The following is a 6,394-nucleotide window of genomic DNA, read 5'->3' as shown; positions in this document are numbered from 1 at the left end:
TCAAGGCTAGCGCTCTACCACTTGAGCTACAGCGCCACTTCCGGCTTTTTTCATATGTGGTGCTGAGGAATTGAACCCAGGGCCTCAGGCATGCAAGGTGAGCGCTCTACCACTGAGCCACCTTCCCAGCCCCCTACAAATAGTTTTAACACCACAGTGGGATGATGTGGATGGCGTATTTGGTCTCCTATACCTACAGTTTCATTCCTGAATGCAGACGCATGGAAGCTCCCTGCACGTTTCCATCTCAGGGCCTGTTTCCGGGCAGCTCAGGCTCAGGGACCAGATTCTAAGGGAACGTGGGAACTATAATAAGAAAAAACAAAACAAAGAGCCAGCTAGGCATTGGTAGCTTGTGCCTACAATCCTAGCTACTCAGGAGGCTGAGATCTGAGGATCAAGGTTCAAAGTCAGCCCAGGAAAGAAAGTCTGTAAGACTCTCATCTCCAATTAACCACCAAACAGCCAGAGCTGGGGCTCAAGCAGTAGAATGCTAACCTTGAGCAAAAAAGCTTAAGGGATAGTACCCAGGCCCTGAGTTCAAGCCCCAGTTCAAGTACCCAGCACACACATACACAAAGATAGCTAGTACTGATACGTTTTCCCACTGAACACAATGAACACAGTACTTGTTGAGACCAGGGCCCAAATCCCTTTTGGTTTCTCCTTGGTACATGGGGACAGACACACATGCTTCATTCCATCCATCTGTATTGATGATTTTCTATGGCCCTTTGCAGAGAAAAGCTCCCTTTGTATTTATTTTTGTGGTGGTATTGGGGATTGAACCCAGGGCCTTGTGCGCTTTGCCTCCAGCTTGTTTGTTGACGAAGGTGTGTGGTTGGCTGTCTAGGCTGGCCGTGTCCTGCCCAACCTCCTGCCTCCTGCCTCCACCTGCTGAGCAGCGTGGACCCCCACATCTCGCTCTTGGCTCCTTTCTAAGCTGCGTTGAGTGCTGTTTTCTTCTGCGAAAGGAGGGTGACACCCTCATAAAGTGGCGAGGGTGGCTGAGCACCTGCAGTGATAGAGCTGCCACAAACTCCGAGAAGCTAGCGGATTCCATCCCACCTTGCCTTGAAAGCCCAGACCCAACATAATCCCGTCTGCATTCAGTCCCGGGCTCTTGCCCGGGGAAGTCTGAAAGGATAATAGGGCCAATTCATTCCACGGCATATTCTAACTTGAATCCCACGTGCTTTGCCCTCTCCCATGGGCTCTTTTCTTCCTGGAACAATTTTCCTAATTTCCCTCACCCCACCAGCTGCTTCCTCTCTTGAAATCTGCTTTGTGGCAGAAAACCAGATAGCACCTCACCATTCTAAAGTGAATGTTAGAAAACATGCAAGGAGCTCCGCGTCTGACAGCCTGTCAGCACAAACTGTCCCACTTCGGAGCGTGCCACAAAGAGTAAAAGTGCTTGAAAGGAATGAGAAAAGCGCTGTTTTCCCCTTTTAAAACACGCTGACTGCACATGAGGTATTTAATGTGGTTTGGTGACCTTGCTAAGGCATTTCACTCGTAGAGAACCTAAGCCACCGCCAGGCCCAAAGATGCCAGGTTGGTGGGTGGGGACCTGGCGCTCCCGGGGTACACGGCCCACCCCAGAGGACCTGGCTCTGCTCTGGGAGGGACACCAGGCACACAGCCCTGGCCACATCCTGGCGCCATCCGGGCTTGTGTGCGTGCACCAGGATGCGTCTCTTCTGTGAACAAGGCTGGAGAGGACACAGGAGGACTGGGTGGCTTGACACCCCCCTGGGCCACACCCTGCCCGATGCCCCACCAAAGCACCCAGCCCGGCCCCCACCCCATGGGTGGGATTGCCAGGTGCTGCTCCTCATTGGGTAACACCCCTTGTCAATCACGGAGGGAATGAGCCCTTGGGCCTGGCTCATCCAGATACAAGGCTGGCTGGAGAGGGCGATGGATGGATGCAGTATCCAATGACAGTCGAAGCTGTCACCTTTGAGGAAGACTGGCAGATGCTTGAACCACTGATAATTGGCTGTGCTGATTGGACAAATCTGTGGGTAGGTGGTCTTCCCTAAACACAGATCCTTGTGGTATATAAAATGGGAGACAGGGGCTGGGAAGGTGGCTCAGTGGTAGAGTGCTTGCCTCGCATGCATGAGGCCCTGGGTTCGATTCCTTAGCACCACATAAGCAGAAAAAGCCGGAAGTGGTGCTGTGGCTCAAGGGGTAGAGTGCTAGCCTTGAGCTGAAGAGCTGAGGGACAGTGCCCAGGCCCAGAGTTCAAGCCCCATGACCACCAAAAAATAAAAATAAAAAACAAAGTAGGAGACTAATTGAAAGGGTAACCTTTGTCTTCAGGTGAACATTTTGGCTTTTGCTAAGGTTCTTGAATTTAGTAGGCTTCTTTCAGCATTATCTAGATGATTCCTATCAGGGCTGGATAATAGTAAATGTGTGCTGCTTGGGAATTTAAAGCTAGTATTAAATAGTCATTGGGTAGGAAATGGGTTTGTGTGTGTGTGTGTGTGTGTTGATACTAGGTCTTGAATTGAGGAGCTAGGCACTGTCCCTTAACTTTTTCGTTCAAGGCTGGCACTCTACCACTTGAGCCACAGCTCTACTTCTGGCTTTTGGGTAGTTAATTGGAGATGAGTCTCATGGACTTTCTGCTACAGCCGGCTTTGAACCAAGATCCCCAAATCTCAGCCTCCTGATCTTAGGGATTTATGCATGAGTCACTGGTGCCCAGATGAGAAGAAACTACTTTCTAGACATGATCAATCTCTCTCTCCTCCCTGTGGCAAAAAAAAAAAAGAGTTACTGTAAGGACGAAGCTCCAGCTAATGCAATGGTTTGTCAGGAAGGGTGGAAGTAGTAATAGAATATACCTGGTGAGAGCCTCAGAGGGAAAAATAGAAAAAGTGAAAAGGATGGCGGTAATAATCATAAACAGTCAAAAACCTGGAATTTTCCAGGGCTGGCTGCTGCCCTGCTGGCTACCAGCAGTAGACTCAGAAGGGCATGCTGTCAGAGCGGGCCTCAGACGGTAGCTGGGAGCCCCGCAGGGCTAAGGATTTTTGGTACCCTGCCTCTCCTTCTCTCTCCCTCAAGGCTGTGAGGAGAAGGGAAAGGAAGCAACTTTCCCCTCCTCCCAAGTATTAGACCTTCCCACGAAGCAGCTCTTCTGCAGGGAGGGAGCCTCGGCCTGATCTCTGGTAGGCCGGCCGGGCCTGCTGGATGGCTGTGGCCCGGCCCTGCAGCCCTGCAGCTGTGGCTCAGGCGGCAGAGCCTCTGCTGCTCTTCAGCACTGGAACAAGGCCGCTCTGCCAGGACCAGCCATGCCCACAGTTGAGATCTTACCATGCACTCTTCCTTCCAGGCCTAGGGATCTGCTTGGACTATCAACTTGGACTGTTAGAATATTAAGTACCAGGAGATCCTCGGGACCGATGTGGTTTTTTTTTTTGTTGTTGTTGTTGGTCGTGGGGCTTGACCCCTGGGCCTGGACGCTGTCCCTCAGCTCTTCAGCTCAAGGCAAGTGCTCTACCACTTGAGCCACAGCACCACTTCCTGTTTTCTGGTGGTTCATTGGAGATAAGAGTCTCACGGACTTTCCTGCCTTGGCTGGCTTTGAACCACGATCCTTAGATCTCAGCCTCCTGAGTATCCAGCTTTTCTTTTTTTCTTTAAAGTTATTTTTCCTTAAAATTTAAAATTTGTGGAAACCTTTATCCCTCCCAAAGAGTTCAGAAATATAGACATTTTTCATTTAAAAAATGTGTTAGGTTTGGCACAGCGGCTGGTGCTTGTAAACCTTGGGAGGTAGAGGTAGGAGGATCAATACCTGAGATTGGCTCCTAAGGAAAAAAAATGTAAGATCATCTGGAAAATAACTGACACAAAAAGGGTTGAAGGATGGTTCAACTGTAGAGCACCTGACAAGCAAGCTTGAGGCCCTGAGTTCAAACCTCAGTACTGCCAAAATGGTAAAAGATGATAATGGTAAAAGATGACAGAATAGACATTAGGCCACTTTGGGAAGGCAGTGAAATCCTCAAACTGCCAGAACGCTGGGCTCAGGTCACACTACCACTTAACAGGAAGGAAAGAGTTTTAGGGTCCAACAGGGAAACTCGCCTCTTCAACATCACATGACTTGGAACATTTCTGTCTCATTTTACCTTTGAGGTTCAGAGCTATTACGCTCTCTTCTATCACAAAGTTCACTGGAATCTCATTCCCTCCCTCCTTCCCTCTTTCTTTTCTACCTTCCTTCCTTCCTCCCTCCCTTTCTTTCTTTTTTTCTTTTTTTTTGTTGGTCCTGGGACTTGAACTCTGGGCCTGGGTGCTGTCCCTCAGCTCTTCAGCTCAAGGCGAGCGCTCTACCACTGGAGCTACAGCGCCACTTCCGGTTTTCTGGTGGTTTATTGGAGATAGAAGTCTCATGGTCTTTCCTTCCCGGGCTGGCTTTGAACCTTGATCCTCAGATCTCAGCCTCCTGAGTAGCTAGGATTACAGGCCTGAGCCACCGGTGCCCGGCTCCCTTCCTTTCTTTCTTCCTTTCTCTTTCTTCCTTTCTTTCTTTCTTCCTTCCTTTCTTTCTTTTCTTCTTTTCTTTCTTTCTTTCCTGAACTGAAACAAGCTCAGGTCCTTCTTCCATTGAACTAAATCCCTAACCCTTCTTTCTTTTCCCCTTAGTACTGAGGTTTGAACTCAGGCACTAGTTCTTGCTGAGCAGTGCTTTACCACTAGAGCCACACCCACCCAGACTTTTATTAGAGACTTTCTTGGAATGTAGTGTGACACTGGGATGTGGTAAGATCTAAATGTGCCAGATTGTGTGTGAGGGAGCGTGCAGTCGATCGTGGGTATTTGTGAACTCTGATGCCATAGTAAGTTAGAAGATAAAGGAACTAGAGTCCGATTCGGTTACAGTCCCGTGGCAGCTGTGCTCCTGGTGTACTTTGCTGGAGGTTACCGTGTACGCACCATAGAGCCAGGATGCAGGAGTTATAGAGCCCTCGGCAAGACCGGGAATTTATATTCAAAGTAGGAGAAGCCTTCCTAACAAGCCAGCCATTTTCCTCATTGCTGCAAACCTCAGCCCAAAGTATTGCAGCAAGTCAGAAACCCACAAGTACTCTCTCTCTCCCTCTTTCTGCCTATACTGGACATGAACTCAGGGCCTGGGCACTGTCCCTTTGCTTTTCCCCTCAAGCTTAGAGCTCCATCACTGAGCCACAACTCCACTTCTGGCTTTTTGGTGGTTAATTGGAGGTAAGAGTCTCAGGGACTTTCCTGCCTGGGCTGGCCTCAAGCTTGAATCCTCAGATCTGAACCTCCTGAGTAGCTAGGATTACAAGCTGAGCCACTGGTGCCTGGCTAGTTGGGTATCTTTATTGCTGAGTATATGAACATTCCTTCAGTTTGTTTTTCCCACAGCCATGGGGATTTTGACTCAAGTGCACCAAGCTATTCTTGTTTGGTGTGACCAGACCACAAGGACCCATGGATTGAGGAGTGGACATGGAGATCTCCTGTGAGTTGGGCAGCACAGCCTAAGGGGAGGGCAGGAGGACAAGGCCGCTGCCTTGTCCGCTCAGGTATGTCCAGGGACACGGAGGGAAGATACGTCAGTGCTTCCTGGAACCTGGGAAAGGGAACAAACAGTTCTCAAACCACAAAAATGTGAAAAAGCTTTCCCACTAAAAAAAGGTGGTATTTTCTTCCTTCCTGCCTTCTTTCTCTCTCTCTTCCTTCCTTCCTTCCTTCTTTCTTTTTCAAAGAGAGGGAGAGAGCAAGAAAAGGGTGTCATTGTCCAAAAAGAAATGTACTCATCACCTGACTTGTGTAACTGCAATCCCTCTGTTTATCCCCTTTACAATAGCAATGAGAAATAAGTAAACATTTAAAAAGCATCAGCCATTGAAATAAAGTTCAATTTAAAAAGCACGTTGGGCCACTACAGCAGATGGAATGTGTCCATAGAGGAGCACAAAGAGTGATACAAACGGGAGCAGGTCCCCAGCATGTCCCAGCTGGCGAGAGGTGATGCCGCAAGCCCCACAGTCAGTCAGTCAGTGTGTTAAAATAACGCTCACACCTGTCATCCTAGCTACTCAGGAGGCTGTGATCTGAGAATCACAGTTCTAAGGCAGCCCAGGCAGGAAAGTCTGTGAGACTCTAATCTCCAATAAATGACCAAAAACAAAAACTCCAAACCCCCCAAACCCCACCCCAGAAGTAAAGCTGTGGCTCAAGTGGCAGAGCACTAGCCTTGAGCAAAATAAACTCAGGGACAGTGCCCAGGCCCTGAGTTCAAGCCCCAGGATGTGAGTTTTACTTTAGTAATGAAAAGTACATCTGAGAGCTTTCCTAGTTCCTCCCGTGTCCTCCTCAACACAGCTCGCCCATGGCCAAT

This window comes from Dipodomys ordii, unplaced genomic scaffold, assembly GCF_000151885.1.
Source record: "Dipodomys ordii isolate 6190 unplaced genomic scaffold, Dord_2.0 Scaffold7, whole genome shotgun sequence".
Lineage (NCBI taxonomy): Eukaryota > Metazoa > Chordata > Mammalia > Rodentia > Heteromyidae > Dipodomys > Dipodomys ordii.
Note: the sequence above shows the minus strand (reverse complement) of the source record.